Here is a 27026-nt window from a genome sequence, read left to right on the forward strand (position 1 = left end):
CACACAAAGGTTGCCTAAAATGGGATTTTCACATTGTGACCATTTTAGAAGAACTCAGCATACTTGTAGCAGAGGTGCCAGTAAGTCTGTTGTTATTGTTCCTGATTTCTTTTTTGGACGTTTTTATTTTTCTTTCATACAGATACCCCAACTTCTGCTTCCTCCTTCCAGTCTTTCTCTTCTATATACACAGGTGAGTAAGTTTTATAATATATAAACATTAGACAGCCCCCGACATTGACAGCCTAATCAAATAAAGATAAAAATTATACTTAAAAATGTCTTAATAACCAGTGAATTGTTTGTCATTTTAGACATTGTCCTCAGCCGACCTTTATATACATCTATTCTGAGGCATGTCAGATGGTGTGGTGGCTGTCATATTCAGTGTAAATAGAGAAAAAGCTCATGGTTTCATGAACAACACGGGATAAAAGAAGTGCCTCCATACATGTTTTAGAATTGATAGAATGTATGCAAATGGGCTAATTTTCTTTGGAAGCAAGTTCATATACACTACTGCTCAAAAATTTTAGAACACACCAACTTTTCCAGAATTTTATTGAAAATTATGCAGTTTAATGTCTCAGTGTACTCTGAAATGAATGCACATTTGCAACATTTAAAATTCTTTATTGAGCATGATAGTGTTTTGAAAGTAAAAAAAAGATTCAAAATCACATTTTATGTTGGACTAAAGGACTAAAAAAAGACACAAAATGACCAAAAAGACACAAAATGACAAAAAAAAACACACCAAAAGACACAAAATGACTAAAAAAGACACAAAATGACCAAAAAAAGACACAAAATGACTTACAAAGACATGAAAAGAATTCAAAAATGGACAAAATAGCCCAAGACTCCATAGAGTTAAGTTGTTAACCCATTTCTTGTTCCCTGAAAAAGGCCTACTTGTATAATTCTGAAATGTACATTATTTTCCAGTTTTGGTTAAGCTTACCTTTTTTTATTTACCTCTGGCAGTTCACCACTTACCTTTGTACCCTCCCTAGCTGTTCATTTGACTTGAACTGCTTGAATTTAAATAAAAAACTGGAAAAATTGGGATGTTCTAAAACTTTTGACCAGTAGTGTATGTTGTCAAGGAATGAATATATATCGTTAATATGCCTGCCAGCTTCGGTTTGTTAAAATGTCTTTTCATTGTTTCAGTGGCAACGTATACGGTCACAAAAGCCCAGGAGGGAGAAAGGTAATTAATTTGCAGAATGTAAAGTTGACTTGCCTTCACATAAAAGTTTGCAGCTAAAATTATGAGAAAAACGGAGTGACTAATCTGATGTGTGTGGAAGTAAATGGATATATATGGGGCCAGACGACAAGAAGACTTGTGCACTGAAATAACAAAGCATTATTTTCTCACAAAGACATTGAGTGTGTGTTCTTTTTTGTCTTCCAGCTTACTGAGAGCGAAGACAGCTGACTGAAAGAAGGAGGAGATATGTCTTTTTCTTCTCTCAACAAGAAAATATTCATCCAAGAGCATGATAAAAAAAGACAAAATGACTAAAAAAAGACACAAAATGACCAAAAAAAGGAAACAAAATGACCAAAAAATACACAAATTGACCACAAAATGACCAAAAAAGACACAAAATGACAAAAAAACACACACAAAATGACCAAAAAAAGACATGAAATGACCAAAAAGACTAAAACAAATTAACACATGAACACTTTAACACAGTGGAGACAGAGCTGACTTCCAAAATGATTTGGCGACCCCCAGAATTCATCTCGCGACCCCAATTGGGGTCCCGATCCCAAGGTTGAGAATAGCTGCGTTAGAGGTACACCACATTGTTCTATCTGCCCTGTTCACACGTCTGAATGTTTGTGAGAACGGAGCTGCTGCAGTTTTTAAATACACTCACTGTTGCCTCTGTGGTCACACTCTGTGACAAATGTTAATGTAACATTAACCTGAACATTAGTGTTATAAACCATGAAACATGTTGTCCATTTGCAAGTAAGGGTGTCAAGGGTATTGTGTACTTTGGTGGATAACAACAAATCAAACCAACAAAGACATTTTTTCTTGTAAAGAAATAGTGTAAACAGTCTGTTGCAGTGGTGTAAAGTAACTAAGTACATTTATTCAAGTATTGTACTTAAGTAGAGATTGAAGGTACTTGTACTCTACTTGAGTATTCCCATTTTATGTAACTTTATACTTCTACTTCACTACATTTTGAGGCAAATATTGTACTTTTTACTCCACTAGATTTACCTGACAGCATTAGTTACTTTTCAGGTCGAGATTTAACCTAATAAAAACTCATAACAGTAAGTTAAGAAGATAAAATTAATTCTACCTTGAGAAAATTAAAATGCTATTTACATAAATGCATCAATAATAATAATAATCTGATAATATATTTAGAATATAAAACAATTTGAGTGGGTCCATTCTGCATAACAAGTTATTTTACTTTTGATACTTTAAGTACATTTTTATGCTGATACTTTTGTACTTTTACTTCAATAAATTTTGAATGCAAGACTTTTACTGTCGTTGAGTAACTTCACAGTGTGGTATTAGTACTGTGTCAGCAATAAAAGCAATGCATGAATGTGTACGGAGGTGTTGCAGTACAAAATCTACAGACAAAGATCAAAGGTGATGCCAACTGTTGGAATGGAGAGACATGGACCAGATCAGGCAGGAGCTCAGGCAGTCAGGTTTCACATTTGAACCGATACGGTACCAAATTTTTGGTACTTTTGCGCTTGTTTATGTGGTAATAAATGTTAATTTGTTTGATAATAAAATCATTTTTTTTCAATTCAACATATTTATTTCTCAAAATATAAACTATAAAATCTAAACTACTTGACTAAAATATATCAAAAGAATATAAAATCCAGGATGAGCAGTGCTTTATTGTTTTATTGTAACATGAAGGTTGCAGTGTTATTAAAGAATGCAGAGGAGCGCTCTCAGGTTGCAGGTGCACGGAGAAAAAAACAAAAAAAAGGTTGCAAGTGCACGTGTGATTTGTTGTGATGACGTCGTAGCTGTGCGGCGCAGCACCGGTCAGACAGTATTGTGGGCGTGGCATGGTTGGAATAAACAAAGTTGAGTCGGGCTGCTCTGTGCACATATCGAGGATGACGCAGGAGTCTGAGGGATTTAATTTCAGCGAGGCAGTTTGGAGTAAATTAGCAGGTAATATTCCAGAGTTGAAGAGCGGAGTATTAGCAGAGGACCAGAGATGCAGCAGCTAGCTGCTAGCTGTTAATGACTGGTCTACAGAAGAATGGAGAGAGCAAACGGAGTAAGGAAGGTCCAATCTGGAGGCAGACGAAGGCCAAGCCCAGGTAGAGACATTGGAGAGATAGCAGCTGGCGGCTAGCAGGCCTAGAGCCAGCTGTTCGTCTCTGCGCCGGGGTGGAAGAGGGCAGCAGCTAGTGGCTAGTGGCCGCGGTGAGCAGACAGGACCAGACGAGGAGGTAAATAAAAAAATAAAAAATAGTGCGATCGTCAGCAGGCTTGTTAATCAAAGACGTTAAATGAAAACAGGTTGAAATCAATGATCAATTTAAAGGTAACACCGTTAAGGTACCGAAACATGGTACCGTTTGATTTTACATGAATCGGTACTCGGTAATACCGACGGAATTCGGTCGGTACCTATAAAAGTACCGAATTCGGTACCCATCCCTAGTCAGGTACAGAAACATGGTAGAAGGTATAAGAGAGCAGAGGCTCAAAGCAACACTGACAAGCTGGCAGATATACACTGTAAAAAAAATGTTGTTTTTACGGTAAAAAACGGCAGCTGTGGTTGCCAGAACTTTACCGTAAGAAATACGGCGCAACTTTTTGTAATATTACGGTAAAATTATATTGGCACTGTTGATTTCACGTTTAAGATTGCCATTTTATTCCATATTTTACCGTAAAAATTAAATATAAATAAAATAAAAGTTTTTCCATCAAAAAAAAACGCTGTTCTGCCATATAACTGACAATAAAAAACATAAATGCTGCATGAGTTAAAGATTTTACCATTAAATATTACAGTATATTTTTGTTAGAGATATGGTGTTTAGTACATTTAACAGTGAGACAAAATATTTTTTGCAAAAAATAAATGCAAAAATGATGGCTTGTGTGTATATATATTACAGTTTGTTTTTGCTACAAACACAGTGCCAGTATATTTTACAGTGGAGTAATGTATTTTAAAAAATGAAATAAAATGTAAAAAATACTGTTTTTTGTCTGATATATACATTTCCAGTGTTTCATTGTTACTGAAACTGAATTAACCCATTTATCATTCTACGGTCTTTTACTGTCATGGTTTAGCAGTTTTTCACCGTAAAATCTACAGGGGGCTGGTATGAGTGGTGACAGTACTGATAAGGGGAAGTGGAAACAGGTGAGCAGGTGAAAAAAAAGACTCAGACAACTCTGACGACAGCTGGTGGATGGAGAGGGAATGACGAGATGCATGCAGCATTACTCGGCAGGCTTTAGCAGCTCAGCCCATAGTGTGAAGAAGGGACAAAGCAGCTTTCTTACTGCAGTTTTTTTAACTTTACTGTGGAACTGTGAAATACCTATTTTAAATGTTGCTTCCGTAATGAGTTGTTTGATCGATTTATTTCCTGTCCAGTGCATCCAATGCTAAAGGAAATTGTTAAGGAAACTTTACCCTCTGACCCCCAACAAGCTGTTTCATGGCTTTTTTTTTGTTCTTTTTTTTTTTCATTTTACTCGCTGTGGCCTTGTATTTCACTGCAATATATAAAGTGTACAAGCCCTGCACTTAAAAACTCTTTACCAAGTGCCCAAAAGTCCGTTTCCATCCATTTTCCGTTCAAGGGCTGTCAGAAAATGTCTTTCAACTGTAAGTGCTTTGAAAAAGTGAACATATCAACATGAATTTGGCACATATCGCCTGGACTCTAGTACTTTTTAATTAAGTAAGGGATCTGAATACTTTTTCCACCAATGGAACTGCATAACACTAAACTAACTAACTCTAAATCCCAACCCTTACCTTAAAACTAGCAGCCTCATAGCTAAAGAGAGGAGTCAGTCAGCCGTAACGTCGTGGGAGACACAAAAAGTGAGTCAAACACACTCTAAATGTGTTTAGAATTACAAATTACCTTTCGACTGTCTATTCTTGTTTATTTTTAACAACAATTTCAGCCCTCCTCCTTTATCCGGCCTTGGGACCGGCAGAAGTGACTTAAAAGAGACCTCCTCTAGCAGAGTTACTTAGGGTTTTTATTTAAGGTTTGTTTTTTCTGCACGACTATAACTGTGACTGTGATTCCACTGGGTGCGTAACGGCTGCAGATCCGTCACGCACCCATTATAATCAATGTGTGTGATTCCACCGACTGCAGATCCGCTGCGTAATGAGTCAAGGTTCTTGGCACTCTTTACCTTGAAATTGAACTGTGAGCCATTGACTTGTCATTGTCGGGGCAAAATGTTTATCAGTCTTGAAAGACTTACCTTGAAATTGAACTGTGGCATTGAATTAGACTATTTTGTTTACAAGCACATGCTGCCATTGGTGATATGTCACAGTCATACTTTTAACTTTGCTCCCAGATGAGGAATGTGTACCCCTGACAGTGGCTCTTTCATTTCCATAAAGTGGACTTATGTTTTACCCACAACACGTCCCTGGGTGGGCTTGAACCACCATCCTTTCGGTTAACAGACGAACGCGCTAACCAATTGCGCCACAGAGACACGTCTGACATCCATCTGAGGGGGTGTGGCCTCAACCTTCAGGCCACACCCACTTGCAGTTTCCAATGACTTGTCATTGTCGGCGCCAAATGTTTATCAATCTTTAAACAGTGATTTGGAAAATTTCAAGTGACCTTATCACGCAGTAGCAGAAGGTTCTTGGCACTTTTAACATTGAAATTGAACTGTGACATTGACTGAGATAATTTTGTTTACAAGGACATGCTGCCACTGGTGATATGTCACAGTCATACTTTTAACTTTGCTCCCAGATGAGGAATGTGTATCCCTGACAGTGGCTCGTTCATTTCCATAAAGTGGACTTCTGTTTTACCCACAACACGTCCCTGGGTGGGCTTGAACCACCATCCTTTCGGTTAACAGCCGAACGCGCTAACCAATTGCGCCACAGAGACACGTCTGACATTCATCTGAGGGGGTGTGGCCTCAACCTTCAGGCCACACCCACTTGCAGTTTCCATTGACTTGTCATTGTCGGCGCCAAATGTTTATCAATCTTTAAACAGAGATTTGGAAAATTTCAAGTGACCTTATCACGCAGTAGCAGAAGGTTCTTGGCACTTTTAACCGTGGCCTCAACCTTCAGGCCACACCCACTTGCAGTTTCCATTGACTTGTCATTGACTTGTCCAAATGTTTATCAATCTTTCATTTCCATAAAGTGGACTTATGTTTTACCCACAACACGTCCCTGGGTGGGCTTGAACCACCATCCTTTCAGTTAACAGCCGAACGCGCTAACCAATTGCGCCACAGAGACACATCTGAGGGGGTGTGGCCTCAACCTTCAGGCCACACCCACTTGCAGTTTCCATTGACTTGTCATTGACTTGTCCAAATGTTTATCAATCTTTCATTTCCATAAAGTGGACTTATGTTTTACCCACAACACGTCCCTGGGTGGGCTTGAACCACCATCCTTTCGGTTAACAGCCGAACGCGCTAACCAATTGCGCCACAGAGACACGTCTTAGGGGGTGTGGCCTCAACCTTCAAGCCACACCCACTTGCAGTTTCCATTGACTTGTCATTGTCGGGGCAAAATGTTTATCAATCTTTAAACAGTGATTTGGAAAATTTCAAGTGACCTTATCACGCAGAAGCAGAAGGTTCTTGGCACTTTTAACCTTGAAATTGAACTGTGACATTGACTGAGATAATTTTGTTTACAAGGACATGCTGCCACTGGTGATATGTCACAGTCATACTTTTAACTTTGCTCCCAGATGAGGAATGTGTACCCCTGACAGTGGCTCTTTCATTTCCATAAAGTGGACTTATGTTTTACCCACAACACGTCCCTGGGTGGGCTTGAACCACCATCCTTTCGGTTAACAGCCGAACGCGCTAACCAATTGCGCCACAGAGACACGTCTGATGTCTATCTGAGGGGGTGTGGCCTCAACCTTCAGGCCACACCCACTTGCAGTTTCCATGGACTTGTCATTGTCGGCGCAAAATGTTTATCAATCTTTAACCAGTGATTTGGAAAATTTCAAGTGACCTTATCACGCAGTAGCAGAAGGTTCTTGGCACTTTTAACCTTGAAATTGAACAGTGACATTGACTGAGATAATTTTGTTTACAAGGACATGCTGCCACTGGTGATATGTGACAGTCATACTTTTAACTTTGCTCCCAGATGAGGAATGTGTACCCCTGACAGTGGCTCTTTCATTTCCATAAAGTGGACTTATGTTTTACCCACAACACTTCCCTGGGTGGGCTTGAACCACCATCCTTTCGGTTAACAGCCGAACGCGCTAACCAATTGCGCCACAGAGACACGTCTGATGTCTATCTGAGGGGGTGTGGCCTCAACCTTCAGGCCACACCCACTTGCAGTTTCCATTGACTTGTCATTGTCGGCGCAAAATGTTTATCAATCTTTAACCAGTGATTTGGAAAATTTCAAGTGACCTTATCACGCAGTAGCAGAAGGTTCTTGGCACTTTTAACCTTGAAATTGAACAGTGACATTGACTGAGATAATTTTGTTTACAAGGACATGCTGCCACTGGTGATATGTCACAGTCATACTTTTAACTTTGCTCCCAGATGAGGAATGTGTACCCCTGACAGTGGCTCTTTCTTTTCCATGAAGTGGACTTATGTTTTACCCACAACACGTCCCTGGGTGGGCTTGAACCACCATCCTTTCGGTGAACGGCGGAACGCGCTAACCAATTGCGCCACAGAGACACGTCTGATGTCCGTTTGAGGGGGTGTGGCCTCAACCTTCAGGCCACACCCACTTGCAGTTTCCATTGACTTGTCATTGTCGGGGCAAAATGTTTATCAGTCTTGAAACACTTACCTTGAAATTGAACTGTGGCATTGAATTAGACTATTTTGTTTACAAGCACATGCTGCCATTGGTGATATGTCACAGTCATACTTTTAACTTTGCTCCCAGATGAGGAATGTGTACCCCTGACAGTGGCTCTTTCATTTCCATAAAGTGGACTTATGTTTTACCCACAACACGTCCCTGGGTGGGCTTGAACCACCATCCTTTCGGTTAACAGCCGAACGCGCTAACCAATTGCGCCACAGAGACACGTCTGATGTCTATCTGAGGGGGTGTGGCCTCAACCTTCAGGCCACACCCACTTGCAGTTTCCATGGACTTGTCATTGTCGGCGCAAAATGTTTATCAATCTTTAACCAGTGATTTGGAAAATTTCAAGTGACCTTATCACGCAGTAGCAGAAGGTTCTTGGCACTTTTAACCGTGGCCTCAACCTTCAGGCCACACCCACTTGCAGTTTCCATTGACTTGTCATTGACTTGTCCAAATGTTTATCAATCTTTCATTTCCATAAAGTGGACTTATGTTTTACCCACAACACGTCCCTGGGTGGGCTTGAACCACCATCCTTTCAGTTAACAGCCGAACGCGCTAACCAATTGCGCCACAGAGACACATCTGAGGGGGTGTGGCCTCAACCTTCAGGCCACACCCACTTGCAGTTTCCATTGACTTGTCATTGACTTGTCCAAATGTTTATCAATCTTTCATTTCCATAAAGTGGACTTATGTTTTACCCACAACACGTCCCTGGGTGGGCTTGAACCACCATCCTTTCGGTTAACAGCCGAACGCGCTAACCAATTGCGCCACAGAGACACGTCTTAGGGGGTGTGGCCTCAACCTTCAGGCCACACCCACTTGCAGTTTCCATTGACTTGTCATTGACTTGTCCAAATGTTTATCAATCTTTCATTTCCATAAAGTGGACTTATGTTTTACCCACAACACGTCCCTGGGTGGGCTTGAACCACCATCCTTTCGGTTAACAGCCGAACGCGCTAACCAATTGCGCCACAGAGACACGTCTGATGTCTATCTGAGGGGGTGTGGCCTCAACCTTCAGGCCACACCCACTTGCAGTTTCCATGGACTTGTCATTGTCGGCGCAAAATGTTTATCAATCTTTAACCAGTGATTTGGAAAATTTCAAGTGACCTTATCACGCAGTAGCAGAAGGTTCTTGGCACTTTTAACCGTGGCCTCAACCTTCAGGCCACACCCACTTGCAGTTTCCATTGACTTGTCATTGACTTGTCCAAATGTTTATCAATCTTTCATTTCCATAAAGTGGACTTATGTTTTACCCACAACACGTCCCTGGGTGGGCTTGAACCACCATCCTTTCGGTTAACAGCCGAACGCGCTAACCAATTGCGCCACAGAGACACGTCTTAGGGGGTGTGGCCTCAACCTTCAAGCCACACCCACTTGCAGTTTCCATTGACTTGTCATTGTCGGGGCAAAATGTTTATCAATCTTTAAACAGTGATTTGGAAAATTTCAAGTGACCTTATCACGCAGAAGCAGAAGGTTCTTGGCACTTTTAACCTTGAAATTGAACTGTGACATTGACTGAGATAATTTTGTTTACAAGGACATGCTGCCACTGGTGATATGTCACAGTCATACTTTTAACTTTGCTCCCAGATGAGGAATGTGTACCCCTGACAGTGGCTCTTTCATTTCCATAAAGTGGACTTATGTTTTACCCACAACACGTCCCTGGGTGGGCTTGAACCACCATCCTTTCGGTTAACAGCCGAACGCGCTAACCAATTGCGCCACAGAGACACGTCTGATGTCTATCTGAGGGGGTGTGGCCTCAACCTTCAGGCCACACCCACTTGCAGTTTCCATGGACTTGTCATTGTCGGCGCAAAATGTTTATCAATCTTTAACCAGTGATTTGGAAAATTTCAAGTGACCTTATCACGCAGTAGCAGAAGGTTCTTGGCACTTTTAACCTTGAAATTGAACAGTGACATTGACTGAGATAATTTTGTTTACAAGGACATGCTGCCACTGGTGATATGTCACAGTCATACTTTTAACTTTGCTCCCAGATGAGGAATGTGTACCCCTGACAGTGGCTCTTTCATTTCCATGAAGTGGACTTATGTTTTACCCACAACACGTCCCTGGGTGGGCTTGAACCACCATCCTTTCGGTGAACGGCGGAACGCGCTAACCAATTGCGCCACAGAGACACGTCTGATGTCCGTTTGAGGGGGTGTGGCCTCAACCTTCAGGCCACACCCACTTGCAGTTTCCATTGACTTGTCATTGTCGGGGCAAAATGTTTATCAGTCTTGAAACACTTACCTTGAAATTGAACTGTGGCATTGAATTAGACTATTTTGTTTACAAGCACATGCTGCCATTGGTGATATGTCACAGTCATACTTTTAACTTTGCTCCCAGATGAGGAATGTGTACCCCTGACAGTGGCTCTTTCATTTCCATAAAGTGGACTTATGTTTTACCCACAACACGTCCCTGGGTGGGCTTGAACCACCATCCTTTCGGTTAACAGCCGAACGCGCTAACCAATTGCGCCACAGAGACACGTCTTAGGGGGTGTGGCCTCAACCTTCAGGCCACACCCACTTGCAGTTTCCATTGACTTGTCATTGTCGGCGCAAAATGTTTATCAATCTTTAAACAGTGATTTGGAAAATTTCAAGTGACCTTATCACGCAGAAGCAGAAGGTTCTTTGCACTTTTGACCTTGAAATTGAACTGTGACATTGACTGAGATAATTTTGTTTACAAGGACATGCTGCCACTGGTGATATGTCACAGTCATACTTTTAACTTTGCTCCCAGATGAGGAATGTGTACCCCTGACAGTGGCTCTTTCATTTCCATAAATTGGACTTATGTTTTACCCACAACACGTCCCTGGGTGGGCTTGAACCACCATCCTTTCAGTTAACAGCCGAACGCGCTAACCAATTGCGCCACAGAGACACGTCTGACATCCATCTGAGGGGGTGTGGCCTCAACCTTCAGGCCACACCCACTTGCAGTTTCCATTGACTTGTCATTGTTGGGGCAAAGTGTTTATCAATCTTTAAATAGTTACCTTGAAATTGAACTGTGGCATTGAATTAGACTATTTTGTTTACAAGCACATGCTGCCAATGGTGATATGTCACAGTCATACTTTTAACTTTGCTCCCAGATGAGGAATGTGTACCCCTGACAGTGGCTCTTTCATTTCCATAAAGTGGACTTATGTTTTACCCACAACACGTCCCTGGGTGGGCTTGAACCACCATCCTTTCGGTTAACAGCCTAACGCGCTAACCAATTGCGCCACAGAGACACGTCTGACATCCATCTGAGGGGGTGTGGCCTCAACCTTCAGGCCACACCCACTTGCAGTTTCCATTGACTTGTCATTGTCGGCGCCAAATGTTTATCAATCTTTAAACAGTGATTTGGAAAATTTCAAGTGACCTTATCACGCAGTAGCAGAAGGTTCTTGGCACTTTTAACATTGAAATTGAACTGTGACATTGACTGAGATAATTTTGTTTACAAGGACATGCTGCCACTGGTGATATGTCACAGTCATACTTTTAACTTTGCTCCCAGATGAGGAATGTGTACCCCTGACAGTGGCTCGTTCATTTCCATAAAGTGGACTTATGTTTTACCCACAACACGTCCCTGGGTGGGCTTGAACCACCATCCTTTCGGTTAACAGCCGAACGTGCTAACCAATTGCGCCACAGAGACACGTCTGACATTCATCTGAGGGGGTGTGGCCTCAACCTTCAGGCCACACCCACTTGCGGTTTCCATTGACTTGTCATTGTCGGCGCCAAATGTTTATCAATCTTTAAACAGAGATTTGGAAAATTTCAAGTGACCTTATCACGCAGAAGCAGAAGGTTCTTGGCACTTTTAACCTTGAAATTGAAACCTTGAAACCATCCTTTCGGTTAACAGCCGAACGCGCTAACCAATTGCGCCACAGAGACACGTCTGATGTCCAACTGAGGGGGTGTGGCCTCAACCTTCAGGCCACACCCACTTGCAGTTTCCATTGACTTGTCATTGTCGGGGCAAAATGTTTATCAGTCTTGAAAGACTTACCTTGAAATTGAACTGTGGCATTGAATTAGACTATTTTGTTTACAAGCACATGCTGCCATTGGTGATATGTCACAGTCATACTTTTAACTTTGCTCCCAGATGAGGAATGTGTACCCCTGACAGTGGCTCTTTCATTTCCATAAAGTGGACTTATGTTTTACCCACAACACGTCCCTGGGTGGGCTCGAACCACCATCCTTTCGGTTAACAGCCGAACGCGCTAACCAATTGCGCCACAGAGACATGTCTGATGTCTGTTTGAGGGGGTGTGGCCTCAACCTTCAGGCCACACCCACTTGCAGTTTCCATTGACTTGTCATTGTCGGGGCAAAATGTTTATCAGTCTTGAAACACTTACCTTGAAATTGAACTGTGGCATTGAATTAGACTATTTTGTTTACAAGCACATGCTGCCATTGGTGATATGTCACAGTCATACTTTTAACTTTGCTCCCAGATGAGGAATGTGTACCCCTGACAGTGGCTCTTTCATTTCCATAAAGTGGACTTATGTTTTACCCACAACACGTCCCTGGGTGGGCTTGAACCACCATCCTTTCGGTTAACAGCCGAACGCGCTAACCAATTGCGCCACAGAGACACGTCTGATGTCTATCTGAGGGGGTGTGGCCTCAACCTTCAGGCCACACCCACTTGCAGTTTCCATGGACTTGTCATTGTCGGCGCAAAATGTTTATCAATCTTTAACCAGTGATTTGGAAAATTTCAAGTGACCTTATCACGCAGTAGCAGAAGGTTCTTGGCACTTTTAACCTTGAAATTGAACTGTGACATTGACTGAGATAATTTTGTTTACAAGGACATGCTGCCACTGGTGATATGTGACAGTCATACTTTTAACTTTGCTCCCAGATGAGGAATGTGTACCCCTGACAGTGGCTCTTTCATTTCCATGAAGTGGACTTATGTTTTACCCACAACACGTCCCTGGGTGGGCTTGAACCACCATCCTTTCGGTGAACGGCCGAACGCGCTAACCAATTGCGCCACAGAGACACTTCTGATGTCCTTTTGAGGGTGTGTGGCCTCAACCTTCAGGCCACACCCACTTGCAGTTTCCATTGACTTGTCATTGTCGGGGCAAAATGTTTATCAGTCTTGAAACACTTACCTTGAAATTGAACTGTGGCATTGAATTAGACTATTTTGTTTACAAGCACATGCTGCCATTGGTGATATGTCACAGTCATACTTTTAACTTTGCTCCCAGATGAGGAATGTGTACCCCTGACAGTGGCTCTTTCATTTCCATAAAGTGGACTTATGTTTTACCCACAACACGTCCTTGGGTGGGCTTGAACCACCATCCTTTCGGTTAACAGCCAAACGCGCTAACCAATTGCGCCACAGAGACACGTCTGATGTCCATCTGAGGGGGTGTGGCCTCAACCTTCAGGCCACACCCACTTGCAGTTTCCATTGACTTGTCATTGTCGGGGCAAAATGTTTATCAATCTTTAAACAGTGATTTGGAAAATTTCAAGTGACCTTATCACGCAGTAGCAGAAGGTTCTTGGCACTTTTAACCTTGAAATTGAACTGTGAGATTGACTTAGATCATTTTGTTGACAAGGACATGCTGCCACTGGTGATATGTCACAGTCATACTTTTAATTTTGCTCCCAGATGAGGAATGTGTACCCCTGACAGTGGCTCTTTCATTTCCATAAAGTGGACTTATGTTTTACCCACAACACGTCCCTGGGTGGGCTTGAACCACCATCCTTTCGGTTAACAGCCGAACGCGCTAACCAATTGCGCCACAGAGACACGTCTGATGTCCAACTGAGGGGGTGTGGCCTCAACCTTCAGGCCACACCCATTTGCAGTTTCCATTGACTTGTCATTGTTGGGGCAAAGTGTTTATCAATCTTTAAATAGTTACCTTGAAATTGAACTGTGACATTAAATTAGACAATTTTCTTCACAAGCACATGCTGCCACTGGTGATATGTCACAGTCATACTTTTAACTTTGCTCCCAGATGAGGAATGTGTACCCCTGACAGTGGCTCTTTCATTTCCATAAAGTGGACTTATGTTTTACCCACAACACGTCCCTGGGTGGGCTTGAACCACCATCCTTTCGGTTAACAGCCGAACGCGCTAACCAATTGCGCCACAGAGACACGTCTTAGGGGGTGTGGCCTCAACCTTCAGGCCACACCCACTTGCAGTTTCCATTGACTTGTCATTGTCGGCGCCAAATGTTTATCAATCTTTAAACAGTGATTTGGAAAATTTCAAGTGACCTTATCACGCAGTAGCAGAAGGTTCTTGGCACTTTTAACCTTGAAATTGAACTGTGACATTGACTGAGATAATTTTGTTTACAAGGACATGCTGCCACTGGTGATATGTGACAGTCATACTTTTAACTTTGCTCCCAGATGAGGAATGTGTACCCCTGACAGTGGCTCTTTCATTTCCATAAAGTGGACTTATGTTTTACCCACAACACGTCCCTGGGTGGGCTTGAACCACCATCCTTTCGGTTAACAGCCGAACGTGCTAACCAATTGCGCCACAGAGACACGTCTTAGGGTGTGTGGCCTCAACCTTCAGGCCACACCCACTTGCAGTTTCCATTGACTTGTCATTGTCGGCGCAAAATGTTTATCAATCTTTAAACAGTGATTTGGAAAATTTCAAGTGACCTTATCACGCAGAAGCAGAAGGTTCTTGGCACTTTTGACCTTGAAATTGAACTGTGACATTGACTGAGATAATTTTGTTTACAAGGACATGCTGCCACTGGTGATATGTCACAGTCATACTTTTAACTCTGCTCCCAGATGAGGAATGTGTACCCCTGACAGTGGCTCTTTCATTTCCATAAAGTGGACTTATGTTTTACCCACAACACGTCCCTGGGTGGGCTTGAACCACCATCCTTTCGGTTAACAGCTGAAAGCGCTAACCAATTGCGCCACAGAGACACGTCTGACATCCATCTGAGGGGGTGTGGCCTCAACCTTCAGGCCACACCCACTTGCAGTTTCCATTGACTTGTCATTGTCGGCGCCAAATGTTTATCAATCTTTAAACAGTGATTTGGAAAATTTCAAGTGACCTTATCACGCAGTAGCAGAAGGTTCTTGGCACTTTTAACCTTGAAATTGAACTGTGACATTGACTGAGATAATTTTGTTTACAAGCACATGCTGCCACTGGTGATATGTCGCAGTCATACTTTTGACTTTGCTCCCAGATGAGGAATGTGTACCCCTGACAGTGGCTCTTTCATTTCCATAAAGTGGACTTATGTTTTACCCACAACACGTCCCTGGGTGGGCTTGAACCACCATCCTTTCGGTTAACAGCCGAACGCGCTAACCAATTGCGCCACAGAGACACATCTGAGGGGGTGTGGCCTCAACCTTCAGGCCACACCCACTTGCAGTTTCCATTGACTTGTCATTGACTTGTCCAAATGTTTATCAATCTTTCATTTCCATAAAGTGGACTTATGTTTTAACCACAACACGTCCCTGGGTGGGCTTGAACCACCATCCTTTCGGTTAACAGCCGAACGCGCTAACCAATTGCGCCACAGAGACACGTCTTAAGGGGGGTGGCCTCAACCTTCAGGCCACACCCACTTGCAGTTTCCATTGACTTGTAATTGTCGGCGCAAAATGTTTATCAATCTTTAAACAGTGATTTGGAAAATTTCAAGTGACCTTATCACGCAGAAGCAGAAGGTTCTTGGCACTTTTGACCTTGAAATTGAACTGTGACATTGACTGAGATAATTTTGTTTACAAGGACATGCTGCCACTGGTGATATGTCACAGTCATACTTTTAACTCTGCTCCCAGATGAGGAATGTGTACCCCTGACAGTGGCTCTTTCATTTCCATAAAGTGGACTTGTGTTTTACCCACAACACGTCCCTGGGTGGGCTTGAACCACCATCCTTTCTGTTAACAGCCAAATGCGCTAACCAATTGCGCCACAGAGACACGTCTGACATCCATCTGAGGGGGTGTGGCCTCAACCTTCAGGCCACACCCACTTGCAGTTTCCATTGACTTGTCATTGTTGGGGCAAAATGTTTATCAATCTTTAAACAGTTACCTTGAAATTGAACTGTGACATTGAATTAGACAATTTTCTTCACAAGCACATGCTGCCACTGGTGATATGTCACAGTCATACTTTTAACTTTGCTCCCAGATGAGGAATGTGTACCCCTGACAGTGGCTCTTTCATTTCCATAAAGTGGACTTATGTTTTACCCACAACACTTCCCTGGGTGGGCTTGAACCACCATCCTTTCGGTTAACAGCCGAACGCACTAACCAATTGCGCCACAGAGACACATCTGACATCCATCTGAGGGGGTGTGGCCTCAACCTTCAGGCCACACCCACTTGCAGTTTCCATTGACTTGTCATTGTCGGGGCAAAATGTTTATCAGTCTTGAAACACTTACCTTGAAATTGAACTGTGGCATTGAATTAGACTATTTTGTTTACAAGCACATGCTGCCATTGGTGATATGTCACAGTCATACTTTTAACTTTGCTCCCAGATGAGGAATGTGTACCCCTGACAGTGGCTCTTTCATTTCCATAAAGTGGACTTATGTTTTACCCACAACACGTCCCTGGGTGGGCTTGAACCACCATCCTTTCGGTTAACAGCCGAACGCGCTAACCAATTGCGCCACAGAGACACGTCTGATGTCTATCTGAGGGGGTGTGGCCTCAACCTTCAGGCCACACCCACTTGCAGTTTCCATTGACTTGTCATTGTTGGGGCAAAATGTTTAACAATCTTTAAACAGTTACCTTGAAATTGAACTGTGACATTGAATTAGACAATTTTCTTCACAAGCACATGCTGCCACTGGTGATATGTCACAGTCATACTTTTAACTTTGCTCCCAGATGAGGAATGTGTACCCCTGACAGTGGCTCTTTCATATCCATAAAGTGGACTTATGTTTTACCCACAACACGTCCCTGGGTGGGCTTGAACCACCATCCTTTCGGTTAACAGCCGAAAGCGCTAACCAATTGCGCCACAGAGACACGTCTGATGTCCATCTGAGGGGGTGTGGCCTCAACCTTCAGGCCACACCCACTTGCAGTTTCCATTGACTTGTCATTGTCGGGGCAAAATGTTTATCAATCTTTAAACAGTGATTTGGAAAATTTCAAGTGACCTTATCACGCAGTAGCAGAAGGTTCTTGGCACTTTTAACCTTGAAATTGAACTGTGAGATTGACTTAGATCATTTTGTTGACAAGGACATGCTGCCACTGGTGATATGTCACAGTCATACTTTTAATTTTGCTCCCAGATGAGGAATGTGTACCCCTGACAGTGGCTCTTTCATTTCCATAAAGTGGACTTATGTTTTACCCACAACACGTCCCTGGGTGGGCTTGAACCACCATCCTTTCGGTTAACAGCCGAACGCGCTAACCAATTGCGCCACAGAGACACGTCTGATGTCCAACTGAGGGGGTGTGGCCTCAACCTTCAGGCCACACCCATTTGCAGTTTCCATTGACTTGTCATTGTTGGGGCAAAGTGTTTATCAATCTTTAAATAGTTACCTTGAAATTGAACTGTGACATTAAATTAGACAATTTTCTTCACAAGCACATGCTGCCACTGGTGATATGTCACAGTCATACTTTTAACTTTGCTCCCAGATGAGGAATGTGTACCCCTGACAGTGGCTCTTTCATTTCCATAAAGTGGACTTATGTTTTACCCACAACACGTCCCTGGGTGGGCTTGAACCACCATCCTTTCGGTTAACAGCCGAACGCGCTAACCAATTGCGCCACAGAGACACGTCTTAGGGGGTGTGGCCTCAACCTTCAGGCCACACCCACTTGCAGTTTCCATTGACTTGTCATTGTCGGCGCCAAATGTTTATCAATCTTTAAACAGTGATTTGGAAAATTTCAAGTGACCTTATCACGCAGTAGCAGAAGGTTCTTGGCACTTTTAACCTTGAAATTGAACTGTGACATTGACTGAGATAATTTTGTTTACAAGGACATGCTGCCACTGGTGATATGTCACAGTCATACTTTTAACTTTGCTCCCAGATGAGGAATGTGTACCCCTGACAGTGGCTCTTTCATTTCCATAAAGTGGACTTATGTTTTACCCACAACACGTCCCTGGGTGGGCTTGAACCACCATCCTTTCGGTTAACAGCCGAACGCGCTAACCAATTGCGCCACAGAGACACGTCTGACATCCATCTGAGGGGGTGTGGCCTCAACCTTCAGGCCACACCCACTTGAAGTTTCCATTGACTTGTCATTGTTGGGGCAAAATGTTTATCAATCTTTAAACAGTTACCTTGAAATTGAACTGTGACATTGAATTAGACAATTTTCTTCACAAGCACATGCTGCCACTGGTGATATGTCACAGTCATACTTTTAACTTTGCTCCCAGATGAGGAATGTGTACCCCTGACAGTGGCTCTTTCATATCCATAAAGTGGACTTATGTTTTACCCACAACACGTCCCTGGGTGGGCTTGAACCACCATCCTTTCGGTTAACAGCCGAACGCGCTAACCAATTGCGCCAAAGAGACACGTCTGAGGGGGTGTGGCCTCAACCTTCAGGCCACACCCACTTGCAGTTTCCATTGACTTGTCATTGACTTGTCCAAATTTTTATCAATCTTTCATTTCCATAAAGTGGACTTATGTTTTACCCACAACACGTCCCTGGGTGGGCTTGAACCACCATCCTTTCGGTTAACAGCCGAACGTGCTAACCAATTGCGCCACAGAGACACGTCTTAGGGGGTGTGGCCTCAACCTTCAGGCCACACCCACTTGCAGTTTCCATTGACTTGTCATTGTCGGCGCAAAATGTTTATCAATCTTTAAACAGTGATTTGGAAAATTTCAAGTGACCTTATCACGCAGAAGCAGAAGGTTCTTGGCACTTTTGACCTTGAAATTGAACTGTGACATTGACTGAGATAATTTTGTTTACAAGGACATGCTGCCACTGGTGATATGTCACAGTCATACTTTTAACTCTGCTCCCAGATGAGGAATGTGTACCCCTGACAGTGGCTCTTTCATTTCCATAAAGTGGACTTATGTTTTACCCACAACACGTCCCTGGGTGGGCTTGAACCACCATCCTTTCGGTTAACAGCTGAAAGCGCTAACCAATTGCGCCACAGAGACACGTCTGACATCCATCTGAGGGGGTGTGGCCTCAACCTTCAGGCCACACCCACTTGCAGTTTCCATTGACTTGTCATTGTCGGCGCCAAATGTTTATCAATCTTTAAACAGTGATTTGGAAAATTTCAAGTGACCTTATCACGCAGTAGCAGAAGGTTCTTGGCACTTTTAACCTTGAAATTGAACTGTGACATTGACTGAGATAATTTTGTTTACAAGGACATGCTGCCACTGGTGATATGTCACAGTCATACTTTTAACTTTGCTCCCAGATGAGGAATGTGTACCCCTGACAGTGGCTCTTTCATTTCCATAAAGTGGACTTATGTTTTACCCACAACACGTCCCTGGGTGGGCTTGAACCACCATCCTTTCGGTTAACAGCCGAACGCGCTAACCAATTGCGCCACAGAGACACGTCTGACATCCATCTGAGGGGGTGTGGCCTCAACCTTCAGGCCACACCCACTTGCAGTTTCCATTGACTTGTCATTGTTGGGGCAAAATGTTTATCAATCTTTAAACAGTTACCTTGAAATTGAACTGTGACATTGAATTAGACAATTTTCTTCACAAGCACATGCTGCCACTGGTGATATGTCACAGTCATACTTTTAACTTTGCTCCCAGATGAGGAATGTGTACCCCTGACAGTGGCTCTTTCATATCCATAAAGTGGACTTATGTTTTACCCACAACACGTCCCTGGGTGGGCTTGAACCACCATCCTTTCGGTTAACAGCCGAACGCGCTAACCAATTGCGCCACAGAGACACGTCTGAGGGGGTGTGGCCTCAACCTTCAGGCCACACCCACTTGCAGTTTCCATTGACTTGTCATTGACTTGTCCAAATTTTTATCAATCTTTCATTTCCATAAAGTGGACTTATGTTTTACCCACAACACGTCCCTGGGTGGGCTTGAACCACCATCCTTTCGGTTAACAGCCGAACGTGCTAACCAATTGCGCCACAGAGACACGTCTTAGGGGGTGTGGCCTCAACCTTCAGGCCACACCCACTTGCAGTTTCCATTGACTTGTCATTGTCGGCGCAAAATGTTTATCAATCTTTAAACAGTGATTTGGAAAATTTCAAGTGACCTTATCACGCAGAAGCAGAAGGTTCTTGGCACTTTTGACCTTGAAATTGAACTGTGACATTGACTGAGATAATTTTGTTTACAAGGACATGCTGCCACTGGTGATATGTCACAGTCATACTTTTAACTCTGCTCCCAGATGAGGAATGTGTACCCCTGACAGTGGCTCTTTCATTTCCATAAAGTGGACTTATGTTTTACCCACAACACGTCCCTGGGTGGGCTTGAACCACCATCCTTTCGGTTAACAGCTGAAAGCGCTAACCAATTGCGCCACAGAGACACGTCTGACATCCATCTGAGGGGGTGTGGCCTCAACCTTCAGGCCACACCCACTTGCAGTTTCCATTGACTTGTCATTGTCGGCGCCAAATGTTTATCAATCTTTAAACAGTGATTTGGAAAATTTCAAGTGACCTTATCACGCAGTAGCAGAAGGTTCTTGGCACTTTTAACCTTGAAATTGAACTGTGACATTGACTGAGATAATTTTGTTTACAAGCACATGCTGCCACTGGTGATATGTCGCAGTCATACTTTTGACTTTGCTCCCAGATGAGGAATGTGTACCCCTGACAGTGGCTCTTTCATTTCCATAAAGTGGACTTATGTTTTACCCACAACACGTCCCTGGGTGGGCTTGAACCACCATCCTTTCGGTTAACAGCCGAACGCGCTAACCAATTGCGCCACAGAGACACATCTGAGGGGGTGTGGCCTCAACCTTCAGGCCACACCCACTTGCAGTTTCCATTGACTTGTCATTGACTTGTCCAAATGTTTATCAATCTTTCATTTCCATAAAGTGGACTTATGTTTTAACCACAACACGTCCCTGGGTGGGCTTGAACCACCATCCTTTCGGTTAACAGCCGAACGCGCTAACCAATTGCGCCACAGAGACACGTCTGAGGGGGTGTGGCCTCAACCTTCAGGCCACACCCACTTGCAGTTTCCATTGACTTGTCCAAATTTTTATCAATCTTTCATTTCCATAAAGTGGACTTATGTTTTACCCACAACACGTCCCTGGGTGGGCTTGAACCACCATCCTTTCGGTTAACAGCCGAACGTGCTAACCAATTGCGCCACAGAGACACGTCTTAGGGGGTGTGGCCTCAACCTTCAGGCCACACCCACTTGCAGTTTCCATTGACTTGTCATTGTCGGCGCAAAATGTTTATCAATCTTTAAACAGTGATTTGGAAAATTTCAAGTGACCTTATCACGCAGAAGCAGAAGGTTCTTGGCACTTTTGACCTTGAAATTGAACTGTGACATTGACTGAGATAATTTTGTTTACAAGGACATGCTGCCACTGGTGATATGTCACAGTCATACTTTTAACTCTGCTCCCAGATGAGGAATGTGTACCCCTGACAGTGGCTCTTTCATTTCCATAAAGTGGACTTATGTTTTACCCACAACACGTCCCTGGGTGGGCTTGAACCACCATCCTTTCGGTTAACAGCTGAAAGCGCTAACCAATTGCGCCACAGAGACACGTCTGACATCCATCTGAGGGGGTGTGGCCTCAACCTTCAGGCCACACCCACTTGCAGTTTCCATTGACTTGTCATTGTCGGCGCCAAATGTTTATCAATCTTTAAACAGTGATTTGGAAAATTTCAAGTGACCTTATCACGCAGTAGCAGAAGGTTCTTGGCACTTTTAACCTTGAAATTGAACTGTGACATTGACTGAGATAATTTTGTTTACAAGCACATGCTGCCACTGGTGATATGTCGCAGTCATACTTTTGCTCCCAGATGAGGAATGTGTACCCCTGACAGTGGCTCTTTCATTTCCATAAAGTGGACTTATGTTTTACCCACAACACGTCCCTGGGTGGGCTTGAACCACCATCCTTTCGGTTAACAGCCGAACGCGCTAACCAATTGCGCCACAGAGACACATCTGAGGGGGTGTGGCCTCAACCTTCAGGCCACACCCACTTGCAGTTTCCATTGACTTGTCATTGACTTGTCCAAATGTTTATCAATCTTTCATTTCCATAAAGTGGACTTATGTTTTAACCACAACACGTCCCTGGGTGGGCTTGAACCACCATCCTTTCGGTTAACAGCCGAACGCGCTAACCAATTGCGCCACAGAGACACGTCTTAAGGGGGGTGGCCTCAACCTTCAGGCCACACCCACTTGCAGTTTCCATTGACTTGTAATTGTCGGCGCAAAATGTTTATCAATCTTTAAACAGTGATTTGGAAAATTTCAAGTGACCTTATCACGCAGAAGCAGAAGGTTCTTGGCACTTTTGACCTTGAAATTGAACTGTGACATTGACTGAGATAATTTTGTTTACAAGGACATGCTGCCACTGGTGATATGTCACAGTCATACTTTTAACTCTGCTCCCAGATGAGGAATGTGTACCCCTGACAGTGGCTCTTTCATTTCCATAAAGTGGACTTGTGTTTTACCCACAACACGTCCCTGGGTGGGCTTGAACCACCATCCTTTCTGTTAACAGCCGAACGCGCTAACCAATTGCGCCACAGAGACACGTCTGAGGGGGTGTGGCCTCAACCTTCAGGCCACACCCACTTGCAGTTTCCATTGACTTGTCATTGACTTGTCCAAATGTTTATCAATCTTTCATTTCCATAAAGTGGACTTATGTTTTAACCACAACACGTCCCTGGGTGGGCTTGAACCACCATCCTTTCGGTTAACAGCCAAACGCGCTAACCAATTGCGCCACAGAGACACGTCTTAAGGGGGGGTGGCCTCAACCTTCAGGCCACACCCACTTGCAGTTTCCATTGACTTGTAATTGTTGGCGCAAAATGTTTATCAATCTTTAACCTGGGTGGGCTTGAACCACCATCCTTTCGGTTAACAGCTGAACGCGCTAACCAATTGCGCCACAGAGACACGTCTGACATCCATCTGAGGGGGTGTGGCCTCAACCTTCAGGCCACACCCACTTGCAGTTTCCATTGACTTGTCATTGTTGGGGCAAAATGTTTATCAATCTTTAAACAGTTACCTTGAAATTGAACTGTGACATTGAATTAGACAATTTTCTTCACAAGCACATGCTGCCACTGGTGATATGTCACAGTCATACTTTTAACTTTGCTCCCAGATGAGGAATGTGTACCCCTGACAGTGGCTCTTTCATTTCCATAAAGTGGACTTATGTTTTACCCACAACACGTCCCTGGGTGGGCTTGAACCACCATCCTTTCGGTTAACAGCCGAACGCACTAACCAATTGCGCCACAGAGACACGTCTGACATCCATCTGAGGGGGTGTGGCCTCAACCTTCAGGCCACACCCACTTGCAGTTTCCATTGACTTGTCATTGTCGGCGCAAAATGTTTATCAATCTTTAACCAGTGATTTGGAAAATTTCAAGTGACCTTATCACGCAGTAGCAGAAGGTTCTTGGCACTTTTAACCTTGAAATTGAACTGTGACATTGACTGAGATAATTTTGTTTACAAGGACATGCTGCCACTGGTGATATGTGACAGTCATACTTTTAACTTTGCTCCCAGATGAGGAATGTGTACCCCTGACAGTGGCTCTTTCATTTCCATGAAGTGGACTTATGTTTTACCCACAACACGTCCCTGGGTGGGCTTGAACCACCATCCTTTCGGTGAACGGCCGAACGCGCTAACCAATTGCGCCACAGAGACACTTCTGATGTCCGTTTGAGGGGGTGTGGCCTCAACCTTCAGGCCACACCCACTTGCAGTTTCCACTTGACTTGTCATTGTTGGGGCAAAGTGTTTATCAATCTTTAAATAGTTACCTTGAAATTGAACTGTGACATTAAATTAGACAATTTTCTTCACAAGCATATGCTGCCACTGGTGATATGTCACAGTCATACTTTTAACTTTGCTCCCAGATGAGGAATGTGTACCCCTGACAGTGGCTCTTTCATTTCCATAAAGTGGACTTATGTTTTACCCACAACACGTCCCTGGGTGGGCTTGAACCACCATCCTTTCGGTTAACAGCCGAACGCGCTAACCAATTGCGCCACAGAGACACGTCTTAGGGGGTGTGGCCTCAACCTTCAGGCCACACCCACTTGCAGTTTCCATTGACTTGTCATTGTCGGCGCCAAATGTTTATCAATCTTTAAACAGTGATTTGGAAAATTTCAAGTGACCTTATCACGCAGTAGCAGAAGGTTCTTGGCACTTTTAACCTTGAAATTGAACTGTGACATTGACTGAGATAATTTTGTTTACAAGGACATGCTGCCACTGGTGATATGTCACAGTCATACTTTTAACTTTGCTCCCAGATGAGGAATGTGTACCCCTGACAGTGGCTCTTTCATTTCCATAAAGTGGACTTATGTTTTACCCACAACACGTCCCTGGGTGGGCTTGAACCACCATCCTTTCGGTTAACAGCCGAACGCGCTAACCAATTGCGCCACAGAGACACGTCTGACATCCATCTGAGGGGGTGTGGCCTCAACCTTCAGGCCACACCCACTTGCAGTTTCCATTGACTTGTCATTGTTGGGGCAAAATGTTTATCAATCTTTAAACAGTTACCTTGAAATTGAACTGTGACATTGAATTAGACAATTTTCTTCACAAGCACATGCTGCCACTGGTGATATGTCACAGTCATACTTTTAACTTTGCTCCCAGATGAGGAATGTGTACCCCTGACAGTGGCTCTTTCATATCCATAAAGTGGACTTATGTTTTACCCACAACACGTCCCTGGGTGGGCTTGAACCACCATCCTTTCGGTTAACAGCCGAACGCGCTAACCAATTGCGCCACAGAGACACGTCTGAGGGGGTGTGGCCTCAACCTTCAGGCCACACCCACTTGCAGTTTCCATTGACTTGTCATTGACTTGTCCAAATTTTTATCAATCTTTCATTTCCATAAAGTGGACTTATGTTTTACCCACAACACGTCCCTGGGTGGGCTTGAACCACCATCCTTTCGGTTAACAGCCGAACGTGCTAACCAATTGCGCCACAGAGACACGTCTTAGGGGGTGTGGCCTCAACCTTCAGGCCACACCCACTTGCAGTTTCCATTGACTTGTCATTGTCGGCGCAAAATGTTTATCAATCTTTAAACAGTGATTTGGAAAATTTCAAGTGACCTTATCACGCAGAAGCAGAAGGTTCTTGGCACTTTTGACCTTGAAATTGAACTGTGACATTGACTGAGATAATTTTGTTTACAAGGACATGCTGCCACTGGTGATATGTCACAGTCATACTTTTAACTCAACCTCAACCTTCAGGCCACACCCACTTGCAGTTTCCATTGACTTGTCATTGTCGGCGCCAAATGTTTATCAATCTTTAAACAGTGATTTGGAAAATTTCAAGTGACCTTATCACGCAGTAGCAGAAGGTTCTTGGCACTTTTAACCTTGAAATTGAACTGTGACATTGACTGAGATAATTTTGTTTACAAGCACATGCTGCCACTGGTGATATGTCGCAGTCATACTTTTGCTCCCAGATGAGGAATGTGTACCCCTGACAGTGGCTCTTTCATTTCCATAAAGTGGACTTATGTTTTACCCACAACACGTCCCTGGGTGGGCTTGAACCACCATCCTTTCGGTTAACAGCCGAACGCGCTAACCAATTGCGCCACAGAGACACATCTGAGGGGGGTGTGGCCTCAACCTTCAGGCCACACCCACTTGCAGTTTCCATTGACTTGTCATTGACTTGTCCAAATGTTTATCAATCTTTCATTTCCATAAAGTGGACTTATGTTTTAACCACAACACGTCCCTGGGTGGGCTTGAACCACCATCCTTTCGGTTAACAGCCGAACGCGCTAACCAATTGCGCCACAGAGACACGTCTTAAGGGGGGTGGCCTCAACCTTCAGGCCACACCCACTTGCAGTTTCCATTGACTTGTAATTGTCGGCGCAAAATGTTTATCAATCTTTAAACAGTGATTTGGAAAATTTCAAGTGACCTTATCACGCAGAAGCAGAAGGTTCTTGGCACTTTTGACCTTGAAATTGAACTGTGAGATTGACTGAGATAATTTTGTTTACAAGGACATGCTGCCACTGGTGATATGTCACAGTCATACTTTTAACTCTGCTCCCAGATGAGGAATGTGTACCCCTGACAGTGGCTCTTTCATTTCCATAAAGTGGACTTGTGTTTTACCCACAACACGTCCCTGGGTGGGCTTGAACCACCATCCTTTCTGTTAACAGCCGAACGCGCTAACCAATTGCGCCACAGAGACACGTCTGAGGGGGTGTGGCCTCAACCTTCAGGCCACACCCACTTGCAGTTTCCATTGACTTGTCATTGACTTGTCCAAATGTTTATCAATCTTTCATTTCCATAAAGTGGACTTATGTTTTAACCACAACACGTCCCTGGGTGGGCTTGAACCACCATCCTTTCGGTTAACAGCCGAACGCGCTAACCAATTGCGCCACAGAGACATGTCTTAAGGGGGGGTGGCCTCAACCTTCAGGCCACACCCACTTGCAGTTTCCATTGACTTGTAATTGTTGGCGCAAAATGTTTAT

General features: G+C 43.7%; 56 non-coding genes and 1 pseudogene across 56 annotated transcripts; all 57 read right to left on the minus strand.

Moving 5' to 3' along the window:
- LOC131989060 (zinc finger protein 208-like) overlaps positions 1 to 27026 on the minus strand; it is a 403618-nt pseudogene that overhangs the window by 234089 nt on the left and 142503 nt on the right.
- trnan-guu (transfer RNA asparagine (anticodon GUU)) lies at positions 5673 to 5746 on the minus strand. Its single transcript has one exon. It is a non-coding gene; the product is annotated as a tRNA-Asn (tRNA).
- trnan-guu (transfer RNA asparagine (anticodon GUU)) lies at positions 6089 to 6162 on the minus strand. Its single transcript has one exon. It is a non-coding gene; the product is annotated as a tRNA-Asn (tRNA).
- Positions 6454 to 6527, minus strand: trnan-guu (transfer RNA asparagine (anticodon GUU)). The gene has a single exon. It is a non-coding gene; the product is annotated as a tRNA-Asn (tRNA).
- trnan-guu (transfer RNA asparagine (anticodon GUU)) lies at positions 6659 to 6732 on the minus strand. Its single transcript has one exon. It is a non-coding gene; the product is annotated as a tRNA-Asn (tRNA).
- trnan-guu (transfer RNA asparagine (anticodon GUU)) lies at positions 7064 to 7137 on the minus strand. Its single transcript has one exon. It is a non-coding gene; the product is annotated as a tRNA-Asn (tRNA).
- On the minus strand, positions 7480 to 7553 carry trnan-guu (transfer RNA asparagine (anticodon GUU)). The gene has a single exon. It is a non-coding gene; the product is annotated as a tRNA-Asn (tRNA).
- trnan-guu (transfer RNA asparagine (anticodon GUU)) lies at positions 8254 to 8327 on the minus strand. The gene has a single exon. It is a non-coding gene; the product is annotated as a tRNA-Asn (tRNA).
- Positions 8619 to 8692, minus strand: trnan-guu (transfer RNA asparagine (anticodon GUU)). Its single transcript has one exon. It is a non-coding gene; the product is annotated as a tRNA-Asn (tRNA).
- On the minus strand, positions 8824 to 8897 carry trnan-guu (transfer RNA asparagine (anticodon GUU)). The gene has a single exon. It is a non-coding gene; the product is annotated as a tRNA-Asn (tRNA).
- On the minus strand, positions 9029 to 9102 carry trnan-guu (transfer RNA asparagine (anticodon GUU)). The gene has a single exon. It is a non-coding gene; the product is annotated as a tRNA-Asn (tRNA).
- On the minus strand, positions 9394 to 9467 carry trnan-guu (transfer RNA asparagine (anticodon GUU)). Its single transcript has one exon. It is a non-coding gene; the product is annotated as a tRNA-Asn (tRNA).
- trnan-guu (transfer RNA asparagine (anticodon GUU)) lies at positions 9799 to 9872 on the minus strand. Its single transcript has one exon. It is a non-coding gene; the product is annotated as a tRNA-Asn (tRNA).
- Positions 10573 to 10646, minus strand: trnan-guu (transfer RNA asparagine (anticodon GUU)). Its single transcript has one exon. It is a non-coding gene; the product is annotated as a tRNA-Asn (tRNA).
- On the minus strand, positions 10978 to 11051 carry trnan-guu (transfer RNA asparagine (anticodon GUU)). Its single transcript has one exon. It is a non-coding gene; the product is annotated as a tRNA-Asn (tRNA).
- Positions 11336 to 11409, minus strand: trnan-guu (transfer RNA asparagine (anticodon GUU)). Its single transcript has one exon. It is a non-coding gene; the product is annotated as a tRNA-Asn (tRNA).
- trnan-guu (transfer RNA asparagine (anticodon GUU)) lies at positions 11752 to 11825 on the minus strand. Its single transcript has one exon. It is a non-coding gene; the product is annotated as a tRNA-Asn (tRNA).
- On the minus strand, positions 12355 to 12428 carry trnan-guu (transfer RNA asparagine (anticodon GUU)). Its single transcript has one exon. It is a non-coding gene; the product is annotated as a tRNA-Asn (tRNA).
- On the minus strand, positions 12713 to 12786 carry trnan-guu (transfer RNA asparagine (anticodon GUU)). The gene has a single exon. It is a non-coding gene; the product is annotated as a tRNA-Asn (tRNA).
- Positions 13129 to 13202, minus strand: trnan-guu (transfer RNA asparagine (anticodon GUU)). Its single transcript has one exon. It is a non-coding gene; the product is annotated as a tRNA-Asn (tRNA).
- trnan-guu (transfer RNA asparagine (anticodon GUU)) lies at positions 13487 to 13560 on the minus strand. The gene has a single exon. It is a non-coding gene; the product is annotated as a tRNA-Asn (tRNA).
- trnan-guu (transfer RNA asparagine (anticodon GUU)) lies at positions 13903 to 13976 on the minus strand. Its single transcript has one exon. It is a non-coding gene; the product is annotated as a tRNA-Asn (tRNA).
- Positions 14261 to 14334, minus strand: trnan-guu (transfer RNA asparagine (anticodon GUU)). Its single transcript has one exon. It is a non-coding gene; the product is annotated as a tRNA-Asn (tRNA).
- Positions 14666 to 14739, minus strand: trnan-guu (transfer RNA asparagine (anticodon GUU)). The gene has a single exon. It is a non-coding gene; the product is annotated as a tRNA-Asn (tRNA).
- Positions 15071 to 15144, minus strand: trnan-guu (transfer RNA asparagine (anticodon GUU)). The gene has a single exon. It is a non-coding gene; the product is annotated as a tRNA-Asn (tRNA).
- trnan-guu (transfer RNA asparagine (anticodon GUU)) lies at positions 15487 to 15560 on the minus strand. Its single transcript has one exon. It is a non-coding gene; the product is annotated as a tRNA-Asn (tRNA).
- On the minus strand, positions 15692 to 15765 carry trnan-guu (transfer RNA asparagine (anticodon GUU)). The gene has a single exon. It is a non-coding gene; the product is annotated as a tRNA-Asn (tRNA).
- Positions 16813 to 16886, minus strand: trnan-guu (transfer RNA asparagine (anticodon GUU)). Its single transcript has one exon. It is a non-coding gene; the product is annotated as a tRNA-Asn (tRNA).
- Positions 17171 to 17244, minus strand: trnan-guu (transfer RNA asparagine (anticodon GUU)). Its single transcript has one exon. It is a non-coding gene; the product is annotated as a tRNA-Asn (tRNA).
- Positions 17587 to 17660, minus strand: trnan-guu (transfer RNA asparagine (anticodon GUU)). The gene has a single exon. It is a non-coding gene; the product is annotated as a tRNA-Asn (tRNA).
- trnan-guu (transfer RNA asparagine (anticodon GUU)) lies at positions 17945 to 18018 on the minus strand. Its single transcript has one exon. It is a non-coding gene; the product is annotated as a tRNA-Asn (tRNA).
- trnan-guu (transfer RNA asparagine (anticodon GUU)) lies at positions 18350 to 18423 on the minus strand. Its single transcript has one exon. It is a non-coding gene; the product is annotated as a tRNA-Asn (tRNA).
- On the minus strand, positions 18708 to 18781 carry trnan-guu (transfer RNA asparagine (anticodon GUU)). Its single transcript has one exon. It is a non-coding gene; the product is annotated as a tRNA-Asn (tRNA).
- On the minus strand, positions 18913 to 18986 carry trnan-guu (transfer RNA asparagine (anticodon GUU)). Its single transcript has one exon. It is a non-coding gene; the product is annotated as a tRNA-Asn (tRNA).
- On the minus strand, positions 19318 to 19391 carry trnan-guu (transfer RNA asparagine (anticodon GUU)). Its single transcript has one exon. It is a non-coding gene; the product is annotated as a tRNA-Asn (tRNA).
- trnan-guu (transfer RNA asparagine (anticodon GUU)) lies at positions 19734 to 19807 on the minus strand. The gene has a single exon. It is a non-coding gene; the product is annotated as a tRNA-Asn (tRNA).
- trnan-guu (transfer RNA asparagine (anticodon GUU)) lies at positions 20092 to 20165 on the minus strand. The gene has a single exon. It is a non-coding gene; the product is annotated as a tRNA-Asn (tRNA).
- Positions 20297 to 20370, minus strand: trnan-guu (transfer RNA asparagine (anticodon GUU)). Its single transcript has one exon. It is a non-coding gene; the product is annotated as a tRNA-Asn (tRNA).
- Positions 20702 to 20775, minus strand: trnan-guu (transfer RNA asparagine (anticodon GUU)). The gene has a single exon. It is a non-coding gene; the product is annotated as a tRNA-Asn (tRNA).
- On the minus strand, positions 21118 to 21191 carry trnan-guu (transfer RNA asparagine (anticodon GUU)). The gene has a single exon. It is a non-coding gene; the product is annotated as a tRNA-Asn (tRNA).
- Positions 21323 to 21396, minus strand: trnan-guu (transfer RNA asparagine (anticodon GUU)). The gene has a single exon. It is a non-coding gene; the product is annotated as a tRNA-Asn (tRNA).
- Positions 21517 to 21590, minus strand: trnan-guu (transfer RNA asparagine (anticodon GUU)). The gene has a single exon. It is a non-coding gene; the product is annotated as a tRNA-Asn (tRNA).
- On the minus strand, positions 21922 to 21995 carry trnan-guu (transfer RNA asparagine (anticodon GUU)). The gene has a single exon. It is a non-coding gene; the product is annotated as a tRNA-Asn (tRNA).
- On the minus strand, positions 22332 to 22405 carry trnan-guu (transfer RNA asparagine (anticodon GUU)). The gene has a single exon. It is a non-coding gene; the product is annotated as a tRNA-Asn (tRNA).
- On the minus strand, positions 22537 to 22610 carry trnan-guu (transfer RNA asparagine (anticodon GUU)). The gene has a single exon. It is a non-coding gene; the product is annotated as a tRNA-Asn (tRNA).
- On the minus strand, positions 22942 to 23015 carry trnan-guu (transfer RNA asparagine (anticodon GUU)). Its single transcript has one exon. It is a non-coding gene; the product is annotated as a tRNA-Asn (tRNA).
- On the minus strand, positions 23147 to 23220 carry trnan-guu (transfer RNA asparagine (anticodon GUU)). Its single transcript has one exon. It is a non-coding gene; the product is annotated as a tRNA-Asn (tRNA).
- Positions 23672 to 23745, minus strand: trnan-guu (transfer RNA asparagine (anticodon GUU)). Its single transcript has one exon. It is a non-coding gene; the product is annotated as a tRNA-Asn (tRNA).
- On the minus strand, positions 24088 to 24161 carry trnan-guu (transfer RNA asparagine (anticodon GUU)). The gene has a single exon. It is a non-coding gene; the product is annotated as a tRNA-Asn (tRNA).
- Positions 24447 to 24520, minus strand: trnan-guu (transfer RNA asparagine (anticodon GUU)). Its single transcript has one exon. It is a non-coding gene; the product is annotated as a tRNA-Asn (tRNA).
- trnan-guu (transfer RNA asparagine (anticodon GUU)) lies at positions 24852 to 24925 on the minus strand. Its single transcript has one exon. It is a non-coding gene; the product is annotated as a tRNA-Asn (tRNA).
- On the minus strand, positions 25210 to 25283 carry trnan-guu (transfer RNA asparagine (anticodon GUU)). Its single transcript has one exon. It is a non-coding gene; the product is annotated as a tRNA-Asn (tRNA).
- On the minus strand, positions 25415 to 25488 carry trnan-guu (transfer RNA asparagine (anticodon GUU)). The gene has a single exon. It is a non-coding gene; the product is annotated as a tRNA-Asn (tRNA).
- On the minus strand, positions 26050 to 26123 carry trnan-guu (transfer RNA asparagine (anticodon GUU)). Its single transcript has one exon. It is a non-coding gene; the product is annotated as a tRNA-Asn (tRNA).
- trnan-guu (transfer RNA asparagine (anticodon GUU)) lies at positions 26256 to 26329 on the minus strand. Its single transcript has one exon. It is a non-coding gene; the product is annotated as a tRNA-Asn (tRNA).
- trnan-guu (transfer RNA asparagine (anticodon GUU)) lies at positions 26661 to 26734 on the minus strand. The gene has a single exon. It is a non-coding gene; the product is annotated as a tRNA-Asn (tRNA).
- trnan-guu (transfer RNA asparagine (anticodon GUU)) lies at positions 26866 to 26939 on the minus strand. The gene has a single exon. It is a non-coding gene; the product is annotated as a tRNA-Asn (tRNA).

Source organism: Centropristis striata, chromosome 17 (assembly GCF_030273125.1).
Source record: "Centropristis striata isolate RG_2023a ecotype Rhode Island chromosome 17, C.striata_1.0, whole genome shotgun sequence".
NCBI classification, from domain to species: domain Eukaryota; kingdom Metazoa; phylum Chordata; class Actinopteri; order Perciformes; family Serranidae; genus Centropristis; species Centropristis striata.